Here is a 12,444-nt window from a genome sequence, read left to right on the forward strand (position 1 = left end):
CGGACTGAGAGTTTGAAATAGGCATTTTTCGCCCTGTGGCTCACTGCCATTTGCATAGTGATTACCATCCAATTCCTGCTTCTCAAAGTGGTGTCAGCATCAGCATCACCAGGAAGTTCATTAGAAATGCAGATTCCTAGGTCCCATCCCGGAGCTGCTGAATCAGAACCTGCATTCTAACAAGGTCTCCAGGTGACTCATGGGTACATTCTGGTTTTTTGTTTTTGTTTTTTAAGATTTTATTTATTTGACAGAGAGAGACACAGCGAGAGAGAGAACACAAGCAGGGGGAGTGGGAGAGGTTCTTGAGAAGCAGACTCGCTGAGCAGAGAGCCCGATGCGGGGGTCAATCCCAGGACCCTGGGATCATGACCTGAGCCGAAGGCAGACGCTTAACGACTGAGCCACCCAGGCGCCCCGGTACATTCTGTTTTGAGAAGTCTGGTCTATAGTCACCAGTGTGTGTGTCCCACTCGAGGAGCTTAAGGTTCAAGAGTGACCTGCCCAAGGTCACTTGAGTTAAGAACAGCAGCATATCAGAATCCAGGTCTCCAGACCCTACTCTGCAGGGCAGCATCCTCAGAGGAAGTCAAGCTCCGCCCCATCTTCACTTACTGTGTGACCTTAAACAAATTCTTAACCTCTCTGAGCCTTTGTTTCCTTATCTGCCAGAGGAGACTCGTAATCATGCCCTCCCTCAGGGGTGGTTCTCAGGATTATCTAGAGAAGATGTTCCGTCAGTGTTGGCGGCTGTTGTCTTTGTAGAAGACTTCAGGGCCTGTCCCAGCCTGTGGCCTCTGCCTGGACCAGCGCTGGTTGCTCCAGAGGTGCTGTTGGCCTCACTGCCCTCATCATTACAGCTGCTGTGTCTGTTCTATTCCCCTTTGTCCCAACGTGTCAGCAATGAGTCATCTATTAAATTAAAATAATTTAATATCTCAAATGTTGACTGTGTGTCATTTGGTGGTATTCTGCGTGGGATTTATTTACTTTTGATTTTAATCAGATAGGTGTTTGTGGATTGGCTGGCTTGCCAGGAAGACGCTGGCACTGCTTCGGCAAGTCCCAGATCCTACGGTAGCACGCACAGCGGTCTCCTTGTGATGAGGCTGTGAAGGGGGTGACTGCCAGGGGTCCTCTTCCTCCCTCAGCCAGCGCGGGAGCTGGAGCTCAGCCTTGTAAATGAATTCTCACCTGGAAACAATGTCTTTGCATTCCCACAGCTGCATCTTCTATCCCCCGAGTGACCCCGTCCGCCACCCTCCGCGCCAAGCTCCTAAAGGACATTTTATTTCAAGCCCAGAACAGCCCTGTTAGTTAGTTGGATCATCTTGGTCTCGTTTTTTTTTTTTTTAATTGAGGAATAATTCCTATCCGTAAAATTCTCCATGTTAAAGTGCAACATCCCATGGTTTTTACCGTATCCATGGGGCTGTGTAGCCCTCACCACAATCCATTTAAGAACATTTTCATCACCCCCAAAAGAAACCCTGTCCCATTAAGCGGTCATTCCCTATTTTTCCCATCTCCCCCAGCCCCTGGCAGTCTCCTTTCTGTCTCTGTGGATTTGCGTATTCTAGACATGTTCAGGCAGGGGAATTATATAGTATGTGGCCTTTTGTGACTGGCTTCTCTCACTCGGCACACTGTTCCTGAGGTTCCTCCATGTTGTATCAGCACTTCATGCCTTGCCGTGGCCCCGTGGTGTTCCATTGTATGGAGATAGCGCATTTTGTTTGTTCCTCCACTGACAGACGTTTGAGCAATTTCTATTTTCTGGCTTTTGTGAATAATGCTACTATGGATGTGTACCTACAGGTGTTGGCATGAATTCTTGTTCCCATTTTATTGAAGGGGAAACTGAGGCTGGGGTTAAGTAACTTGCCTCAGACCTCATCGCAGAAAAGCCCTGGCACAAGGAAAGCCTCGGTCTGGATCCTGAGGAAGAGTGAGCTCTCAGGCCCCGCCGCCGCCACCACCTCTTCCTTTTTAGGTCTCTGGCTCTCGTGTGGCTTTCGTGTGTTCTGACCATTGGGTGTGATGGCCACCGGCCGGGGGACCAGAGAAGTTCAGTTTTGTTCTCTGAGGCAGACACCCTGCAATCATGTCGTTTCCCAGAGAGGCTGGGACTCCTGCAGTAGTCAGTGAGGAAGCACCTCTGAGATCCGGATTCCCATCTGTGCGGCATCTGTCACAGGCTGTCGGCCGGGCTCTGCCGTAGCCCCTCTGAGCTTGGCCCTGACGGGATTTTAGCCCCAGCCCCCTTGTCCGCATCAAGACGATCTCCACTGACCCAGCATTCTTAGCACTTGAGGGAAAATGTTCCCGTGGGTAGCTGGATGCTAAGGATATGACTCTCTTTAAATTGAGGATATTAGTAAGAAGTAATGAGTGCTTGTTACAAAAATATCACACAATACAGAGATCTATAAAGCAGGAAGTGAAAGAAATAACTCTCCCAAACCCACAGCCACATTCAAGTTAAATGGTCTCCCCACATTCCCAGAAGACGCCATGCCCATCTGCCCCTTCTCCTGAAGTGCCTTTCTACCCTTTTCTACTTGCCGGCCAGGGCCCAGTATAAATGCTACTGTGGAGGAATTTTCTGGACTTCTGCGGTCTGCAGTGAGCTCCTCCTCCTGTGACCGTTTCTCTCCAGGTGGCATGACACAGGGAAGGGCTAGGAAAGGCTGCTCTAGAGAGCGGGAGTTAAACGCCAGCAAAATCCCTGAAAAGACCTGGAAGTAGTTATCTGTGAGGAGGGGGACTTGTGAAGAGAGAGTAGTGCCAGGCTTTTCCATTTTGTCTTAAACCTTCTAGAGCTAGTTAGCTCAGTAAACACTGGGCACAAGTAACTCTGTTAAAATCCTGGTGAATTGTGCGAGGTGGGGCGTCGGGGCTAGTCCTTGATGACTGGTACGTTTTGCTTTCTCTTGGCGTCCCGCACCTCCCAGCTTTGGAAACCAGGTGGCATTTCAGAGATTGGCAGCTGAGTCCCGGAGGCCCAGCTGTCTACGGGCTTGCGTCTCCTTCCAGGGTGCCAGCCCCATCCGTAGCTCCTGAGCATACCTGGAGGTCCTGGGAATTTGGATCTTCTGGAAGGGGTGCAGGTGCTGGTCTAAGTTTTCATTTTCACACTCCAGAAAATTCTCTTTTCTCTCCATCAGCCTCCTGAATGGGAGCCCCATGCTGCACAAGACCTCTGCTCCAAAGCCCTCACACAATCCCATGTCTTATTCTATTAAACTGAGCTCTGTCAGGGGAGGGGAGCTGGATCTGAGTCACAGCTCTTCTTTTTGTGCACCGTGCCTCAGTTTCCACGATGATAAAACGGGGACGAACACAATAATACCTATCTCATGGGTTGTTAAATTAGACAAAGTGTGTCAGGTGCTTAGAAAAGTCTCAGGCACAGGCACATAGGTACATATGGTACAAAGGAAGCACCAGATAAGAGTAAGCTATTATTATATTCCTTTTTGTTTCTAGGACTCTTTTCTGACCATGGTAAGAAGAGTGAGCATAGCGTAGTGTGGACCGATGTCATGGAAAGACCATGGGCTTCGGAATTGGGTTACTCTGGGTTCTAATCCCAGCTCTATATTCATGGGCATGGGTCGCCAACTTCAGCAAGCCTCTGATCTCCCCGCAACAGTACACGTTCTAGCATGTTCTAAGGCACACAGCTCAGAAACATTTGACTGCAGCTTGCAGCCTCCCTTCTTTGACAGGAGCATTGGCCAAAGAGCCTTTGTTTAGTAAAATCATGAAGTCACAGAATGTCCGGCCTGGTTGAGACGCCCCAAATCCCATGGTTCCAACCCTCATTTTACAGAAGAGAAGACACGGCCCTTGGGGAGGGTGTTTCCCTGAGACCCCGTGGCTGATAGCAGAGGGGCCGGGATGAGAATGGGGGCCTCCTGAGCCCTGCCCACCGTGGCGTAAACACTGAGGGTCGCCTGTGCCTCTTGCAGAGCCAGAACCACGAGCCAGCCAGAGAAGATTGGAAGACAGTGGCTCTGTTTTGAAATAGCCTGGCCTGAGGGGAAACAGGAATCGCGCAGGGCAGAACTAAGTCCCCTCCACAGGCCTGGACCAGCCAGTCCTCAGTAAATGTGAGTCACCGTCATTACCATCACCATTATTGTCTTTAGGGCCAAGTAGCCACAGCTGGTGGGAGGCCCAGTCCCTCTGTGCCGTGACTCCTGAACATGGGTGCCCATCAGAGGTGCTTGTTAAAACACAGATGGCTGGGACCCACTCCCCGAGCTTCTGATTCTACAGGTCCAGGCTGGGGCCTGAGAATGTGCATTTCTAACAAGTTCTGGGCTGACACTGATGCGGTAGGTCCGGGGTTGCCACTTTGAGAACCACTGTGTTGGCCTGGCCCTTGCTCCTGAGCGTGGTCCTGGGACCTGCCTGGTAGAAATGCAGAATCTCAGGCCCCACCCCAGATCCGCGGCATCAGAAGCCTTGCCTTAGCAGGATCCCCAGTTGTCTGTGTGCATATTGTGGTTCGAGAAGCAGATGTCCCCACCGTGGCTGCAGAGCAGAAGCACCAGGAGACCTTTGGAACCCCCTGACCCCCAAGCCCCAGCTCCCGCTAATTAAGTCAGAGTCTCTGGGAGCGAGACTCGGACATCAGGAGTCTGTGATTCCAGTGTGGCCACGTCTGAGAACCACCAGCTAGAGTCCACGGCGGCAGCCAGGAGGGCCTCAGGGACCATAAGTTCCAACCCTGGCATTTGACCGAGATGCAAATCAGATGCAAATCGGAACCACAGCGGCCTGCCCGAGGTCCCACGGTCAGGAGGTGACCCATCCAGATAATTCTTCCACCAGCTCTTTCAATTCTAAGTCCCCTTAGTACAGCTCCATGGTAGCTGCTGTTGACATACCAGGGTCCACGGGCGTCCGTCGCCCCTTGGAAGACGGGCCTGCTCATTGGAAACGGCCTCTGCTGCATCCCAGAGCAGGCTTCTGTGCCGTGTGCACGTTGGCCGTGCCAGGGAGGTGGTGTGTGTAGCATTAGGGGCGCGCTGAAGGCCGGCTCTGCTCGCAGCGCCTCCAGCAACAGGGACGGCGATGACAGCACCCATCCATGGGGCTGTGGTGTGTGCGGATTAAGGGCTCATGGGACAATCAGTGACTTGCTCACCGGGAGCACTTTATAAATGTGAATTACTATTTCAGTAACTGGGTGACCTTGGGTAAGTCACGTGACCTTGAGCAGTCCACATCCTTTCACTTCTCTGTGACTCCGTTTCCTCCTTTGCTAAGTGGAGGTAAGCAGAGGACTGGCCTCACAGGGTGGTTGTGAGGAGGAGGTGAAATCGTGAGTCTGAAGCCCCAAGCGCAGTTTCCTGCACACAGCTGGCATCCACGAATAGTGGCTGTGGCCGTGTGTCACAGACTGAAAGCCTGAGCGAGAGTAAGTTCTGGCTAGAGCAGGCTCTGAGTTGGGCCGGTCCTGACTCTCCAGAGGGAGCATCTAAAACCAGGCGGATTAAAGGTTTCTGGGATATTTTTGTCTGGAGAAAAGCTTATAATGTCCCTCATCCTCATTGATGTAAAAGATTGCCATGCCAGGGCAGATATACTATGTGTGATCCAAGAGGGCAGAGTAGCAGTTATCATGTAGTTCATGAAAGAACTCTCTAACAGTTAAAACCATTCTGTAGAAAGGAGGTTGAGCTCCTCATCACCAGAGGTATTCAAGAACTTTACGCCCTCTGGTGGAGACATTAAAAGAATTTCAGGTCTGGGCGCCTGGGTGGCTCAGTCGTTAAGCGTCTGCGTTCAGCTCAGGTCATGATCCCAGGGTCCTGGGATCGAGCCCCGCATCGGGCTCCCTGCTCGGCAGGAAGCCTGCTTCTCCCTCTCCCCCTCCCTCTGCTTGTGTTCCCTCTCTCACTGTGTCTCTGTCAAATGAATAAATAAAAAAATCTTAAAAAAAAAAAAAGAATTTCAGGTCTGAGATTGGAGGCTACATAGTGTTTCCCAAGTTTGCTTATTGCTAAGAATCACCTGGGAATATTTATTAAAAACACAAATTCCCCGGTGGTCATTGCAGACACACTGGAGCAGAATTTCAGGCGTGGGGGCCTAGGATTCACCTCTCTACATGATTCTTACTGGGAAGTTTGGAAAACATGGGCTAAATGGCCTCCAGTCTCCTAACTCTGAGATTCTGTGGAAAAAAAGTTGATGTGGAAACAAGACATTGTGGGCAGGCTCAGGTCACACTCCCACAGCCTTGGGAGTCCTGCTTCTTGGCCAGGCCTCGGAGCCCCTGGGCACACCAGCTTGAGTCCCCGACACTTTCTCCTTTGGGGCTGTAACTGGTCAGCAGGGGCTCTGCTACCCTCTCTGCCTCCCCCATACTAGACCCTGTCACCAGGCCCGGCTCTCGGCAGGGACTGAGCCGGGGGCACAATTCTGTGTTTCTGAGAAACAACACGAGTTTGACCCAGCCCTCCTGACTCCCTGCAGTCTGTTTTGTTTACTTCTCCGATTTTGCTTGTTTTGCCCTGGTTCTGCCCACCAGTGACTTTTCATTAGGCATTCATTAGGCTTAACAAGATAACCTGTAATGAAAGACCTGTGCATTGTGAATAAAAGCTACTTTATTAACACAAAGCACTATCATAATTAGAGGCTTAGGGAGATGCAGTTTGGCCTTCTTGCAATAATAATTATAATTATGAGAATAACCTTGCTTTGTGTTTATTACAGTGCCTTCCCGCAAGCTTCTCTGTTCTCTGCTGCAGCTCAGATATCAGTGGCGGGGGAGGGCACTGGAGAGTCCTGCTTGAATCCAGCTGCTGTCCAGATGCTGCTATTGTCCCCTGTTGTTAGTACCCCTGAGTCCCCCTTGGGGTTTTTGGGTGTGCATGCAGCATCCACTCGCATGAAATGTTTCCATGCCAGAGCCTTCCTCACTGAGGACTTACTGAGCAAGGGCAGGGCTCTAGGAAATTGTAGGACGTGGCAGGGCTCAAAGGGGGTGTCCCGGAGCAATGCAAGTCCTCTGGGCCTTTGCTTGTGCCTTGGCCCACATCTGGGCTGCCTTCCCTCTCCTCTGACTCTAGTAATCTCTCATCCATCAGCATCTAGCCTGAATCAAGGGTGACCAACTCTCCGGAATTGCCTAGGACTGAGGAGCGGTCCCCCAGGATGCAGGACTTTCAGTGCCAAAACTGGGAACGTTCCAAGCACACCAGGACAAGCTGGTCACCCTGCTGGAATCTTTGCATTCAGATTCTTTGTCCTTCATCATCTTGCCAAAATGCCCTTGGACAACTTACCTATCAACACGGGCCTCACTTTCCACCTGTGAGGGTAACTTGTGGTGGTTATGGGAATTTAATGAGTTAATATATAAAAAGTGCCTATTACCGTGCCTGGCACATAGTGAATACTCAGCAACGTTAGCTATGTTTGTTTTGTTGAGTTGAGTGAGACCTTTGAGATCCCCTGGCCTCCATGTGGTTCATGCATCCTCTGGGTGGTGACTGCTTGGTCATACCCCCCTGATGTGGCCCTCACTTCCTCACAGGGGAGCCTTTTCCTTTATGGCGGGTGAACTATTCCCTGTACTGTCAGCTGTTCCATAAAGAATGGGACCCTCTTCTTGATGACATCCCATGGCTTCTTGAGGATGACTCACCTGTCTCCAGTCTGGGTCCTCTCTTCCCTGGGCAGGGTACCCCCTCCGTTAGTGAGACCTGGCCCCAGCCATATCCTAGCTGTGTCCTCTGTAAGGAGTGCTGCGTGCTCCCGTAAGCCCCAGGGCCCAGCATGGAACTTGGCTCAGCCTAGGAGGCTTTTCTCTACTGCAGACAGGTGTAGTGGGTATAGATGGTACCCGTCCTTTGAATTAGATCGAGAAGAATTTCCTGAGAACAAAAGGGGACTGGCCTCTGTCCCCAGAATCACATGCCCTGAACTAGAAAAGCCTACAGGACTTTTTGGCCAAGGCCCTGTTTCCCTTTGTGATGCTCTGCATAGACTCCCCTTTCTCTGGCTTGGCCCAGGGACAGGTACCTAAGTACTTCTTAAGGGGGCAGGATAGTAGAGTGGTTAGGACCCGTGGCTTCCTGAACAGCTTAACCATCTCAATCTTACTCCCCTTCTTTTAGCTGTATGACCTTGGGCACGTCACTCCATTGCAGTTTCCTCATTCATACAGAGAGGATAGTTCTAACAACCTAGCACATGTGAAATAGTAAGTGGTACTATTTATGGCTGTTATTATCCCCGTCCCCCAAGGAATGAGCATGAGATAGATCACTCCTTGTGCACAGGTGGGGAGAAGACTGAGCAGGGTTGAGACCTGTTCCCACATGTCTGAGTACCTGGATCTCCATATTCTTGTCCCGGGGACCATGGAGAACTGTTCCTGAGATCATGGACCTGTCCTCTCAGCAGGAGTTGGAGTCCCCATGCAGCGTTAGTGGCTAGTGATGTGGCCTGGACGGGGTGCATTTGCATCATGTCCCAGCAGAGCCCTTTGCCATCGGTGGGGTGCTGTACCCCTCCCACGTGCACGCCAGCCTCTGGGAGGCGGTTCTGGGGTCAAAGGGTGGGTAGAACAGATGGCATCCCTAAGAACAAAAAAAAATCCTAGGGAAGTCACTAGGCACAGTGGGGAAAGGTGCCTGGCACACAGTAGGGCTATTATGGAGAATAAACGAGAGCAGCATGTGTGAATACATTCCAGGCCCTCAGCACCCTCGGATGGGGCGGGGGGGCGTATGCTTCTGTGACTTAGGTCGGTTGGCCAGATGAGGCTGCAGAGGCCTGCGTTGCTTGAATTGGAGACTGGAAAAGGGGAGAGTGTATGGTTGGGATGGTGCGTGGGTGGCCCAGGTGGCAGGAAGGAGGTTGCAGGCTGGGCATTTCTGGGCTGATGTACTCAGGGAAGACAGCTGTTCTGAGGACGCTTGGAAATAACCTGAATGGCCTTATGGCTTTACGTCTCTTCTGCCAACATCGTGAGCACTTTCTCTTGCTTTGTGGGGAGTGGGGTGCGCTGCACAATTGATTCTTGGTGCCTGAGTCCTGAAGCTTTTGCTCCACTTCAATACAGAGAGTTTCTTTCTTTTATGGGTCTTTCTCATTTCTCTTATTGATGAGGAGCTGGCTGCCCTCGGTTTATACTTGAATTTACCAGGTTATTTTTTCCAATCAAAGCTGTTTTTATGATAAATTAACTTTTCTATTTTAAAAGTGAAGTATCACTATATATGCTTGAGAAATATTTTTATTTACATATGTAGTGGTACTTTGCCTATTTTATATAAAATAAACATCGGGACTGTAAGTAGTAATAAATTGCTCCAATCCTTTGTAATAACTATTTGACACTGTGATTATTTTCCTCTTTCCTAGGCATATGTACTTTTTTACCTAGTTTTACATGTATTACAGGGTGCATATAATTTTTTTTATTCTGCTTTAAAAAATGCTGTAACTTGAATTATTAAACAAGAAAAACAATGGACAGACTTAGGTCGATAATACTATTTAAGAAGGTCTACCAACACTGGAGAGGGTGGGGAGAAATACCAGAACTCCAAATAGAAAAACGGCAAGAGATGTGAACAGGATTTGCCACAAGAGAAATAAAAATGGTTAATTATCCATGAATGATAATCCATCTCATTATTGAAAGACTTGCTGATTAAAAGCAAGGGATGCCATTTCCCCTGATCATATTAGCAAAGATTTTTTTTTTAACGATCCTCTTACCTATTGGACAGAATGTATGTTAATTGGCTTAAGTACTCTGGAAAGCAGTTTGGCAATACATCAGGAGCCATGTGTTTATTTGTTTACTAATGATATTTTTCTGCTTGTGAACATCTTATGTTCTTTTCTCATCTCTCTCTGGTGGTCTTAATTTTTTTGACTGAATTATATTGAGAATTTTAAATAATAAAGATAACTTTTTAATCAGATTTTTGAGTTAATTAATTAATTTAAGAGAGAGAGCATGAGCTGGAGGGGCAGAGGAAGAGGAAGAGAGAATCTCAAGAAGACTCCATGCTGAGCACAGAGCCCGACATGGGGCTCCATCTCATGATCCTGAAATCACGACCTGAGCCAAAACCAGGAATCAGTTGCTTGACCAGCTGAGCCACCCACGTGCCCCAAATAGAACTTTATTTTTAAGTTTATTTATTTATTTATTTAAGTAATCTCTATACCCAACGTGGGCTCGAACTCACGACCCCGAGATCAAGAGTAGCATGCTTCACTGACTGAGCCAGCCAGGCGCCCCTGAAGATAACTCTTTATCCTATTTGTAGATCCTTTTCACAATCTGTTGGCTTATTTTTTTAAACATCCAGGTCTATTGATCTGTTCTTTGTGATTCTGTTATTGCTCCTAGGTTTCGAAAGTCATCTTCACTTAAGAAGTTGTATAAATATTAAAGTCTGTTTACTTCTGATTTTGTTTGATTTCAAAAATATTTCAAGGGTAATTCTGTCTAGAAGTTACTTCGATTCTTCTTTTTTTTTTTTTTTAATTAGAGAGGGAAGAGGGGAGGTCAGATGGAGAGCGAGAGAGAGAATCTTAAGCAGGCTCCATGACGTGGGGCTTGATCTCACAACCCTGAGATCATGACCTGAACTGAAATCAAGAATCTGATGCATAACCAGACTACCCAGGCGTCCTAAGTTTACTTTGATTCTTAGGTTAATTGAGAGTCTCTTTTGTTTTCCCAGAATTGTTAATTGGCTATTCTGATATCAGTTATTAACCTTTCCCCTCCCCAATTTATTTGTGAGGCCTCCTTTCGTGTTTATAAAATTATGACATGTTATTTATAGACCATATTTTCCAGACTATTTTCTTTCTATAATCTATTTTTCCTATTGCCCTCTGTTTTAATTATTGTAATCTTAAAACATTGGTTATCCCCCTACCTTCTCCTCTTCTAGGGAGCCTTGCTTGCTTAATACCCTAGCTGAAATTTAAAACCATTTCAAAAAATGGTTTGGGTTTTAAAGTTAAAAAAAAGAAAAAAGAACTTTCTGGATTTTCAGGAGGAATTACATTAAACAATCTATAAACTGATTTCTGAAACAGATCACTATCATTTCAATCTTTTGATTTGTCATTAACGAGCATATTCTGTATCTTCACATACAAATCTATTTTTTTTAGCATTTCTTAATTTTTTTAAATTTATTTAAATTCAATTTAGTTGACATGTAGTGTATTATTAGTTTCAGGGGTAAAATTTAGTGATTCATCAGTTGCATATAACACCCAGTGCCCATCCCATCACATGCTGTCACTAATGCCCATCACCCATTTAGCCCATCCCCTGCACCCACCTCCGCTCCCGCAACGCTCAGTTTGTTTCCTATAGTTAAGAGTCTCTTATGGTTTGCCTCCCTCTCTGTTTTCATCTTATTTTATTTTTCCCTCCCTTCCCCTATGTTCATCTGTTTTGTTTCTTACATTCTGCATATGAGTGAAATCATATGGTATTTGTCTTTCTCTAACTGACTTATTTCACTTAGCATAATACCCTCTAGTTCCAAAGACATCTTTGTGAACTTTTTTCTCCTTTTCTTAATATTGGTCAGATACATTTTCCATTCTGCTTATCTCTATGTATTTTATATTATTATTGCCGTTTGAAATAGGATCTTTAAAAATTATATTTTATTGCTGACATATGGGAATATTACTGAATTTTGCGTATGTATTTTGATTAGCCACTTTGCTGAGACCTTTTTAATTTGCATAGTTTGTCAGATGACGACTTAGATTTTTGAGGCTCTGCAGGCATTTCATATGCACATGATAATCATTCTATCTGTTTCCAGTGTTTATATTTTGTATTTCTTTGGCCAGAACTTCCAAGATCATATTCAGAGATAACTGGTGATGGAAGGCATCCTTATTTTGCTCTTTGCTTTCAAGGGAAAGCTTCTGGTGTTTTCCTTGATGTTGCTTCTAGCTTGAATGAGATCTGTCGCTTTTACCCAAAGGGGCTGTTATGATTTACAACCACAACAAAGATTCCTTTCTAGCCCTAGCCCATTGTGCATCTGGCACAAAGTACTAGGAGAATAATTGTTTGGAAGTGTTTGCTCTTTCTAGAATCCCCAGCCTGCTCCAAACTTTGAGCCTACAGAGCTGGTCCATTTCCAGCCCTTGATCTCCCTCTACTGAGAAAGCCCCACTTCTGGGGATTCGTTCCTCCCTGGCAGGACCTTGAACCCTCTTCTGCCAGCCCTACTGGCTGATGTAAGAGCCAGCACCTGACATTGGACAGTGGTAGGGCTAGAGTCACTCAAGCAGACTCCCTGCTGAGCTCAGAGCCCCACTCAGGGCTCCACCCCAAGACCTGAGACCATGACCATTTTCGGGACCTGAGCCAAAATCAAGAGCCAGATGCTTAACCAACTGAGCCACCCAGGT

At 47.4% G+C, this 12,444-nt stretch overlaps 1 protein-coding gene across 5 annotated transcripts in view; it reads left to right on the forward strand.

Annotated features, from left to right (window-relative positions):
* The window catches only part of LRRC20 (leucine rich repeat containing 20), a 107,961-nt gene that overhangs the window by 49,079 nt on the left and 46,438 nt on the right, over nucleotides 1-12,444 (forward strand). The window contains exon 1 of one of the 5 annotated variants that reach the window (XM_078077631.1): nucleotides 4,019-4,115. The exons of the other annotated variants lie outside the window; for them this stretch is intronic. The gene's annotated coding sequence lies outside the window, so the exon portion shown is untranslated. Of the gene's footprint in view, nucleotides 1-4,018; nucleotides 4,116-12,444 lie in introns of those variants that run through there. 5 annotated transcript variants of the gene reach the window in all.

The sequence above is a fragment of the Halichoerus grypus genome, chromosome 7, assembly GCF_964656455.1.
Source record: "Halichoerus grypus chromosome 7, mHalGry1.hap1.1, whole genome shotgun sequence".
Classification (NCBI taxonomy): Eukaryota; Metazoa; Chordata; class Mammalia; order Carnivora; family Phocidae; genus Halichoerus; species Halichoerus grypus.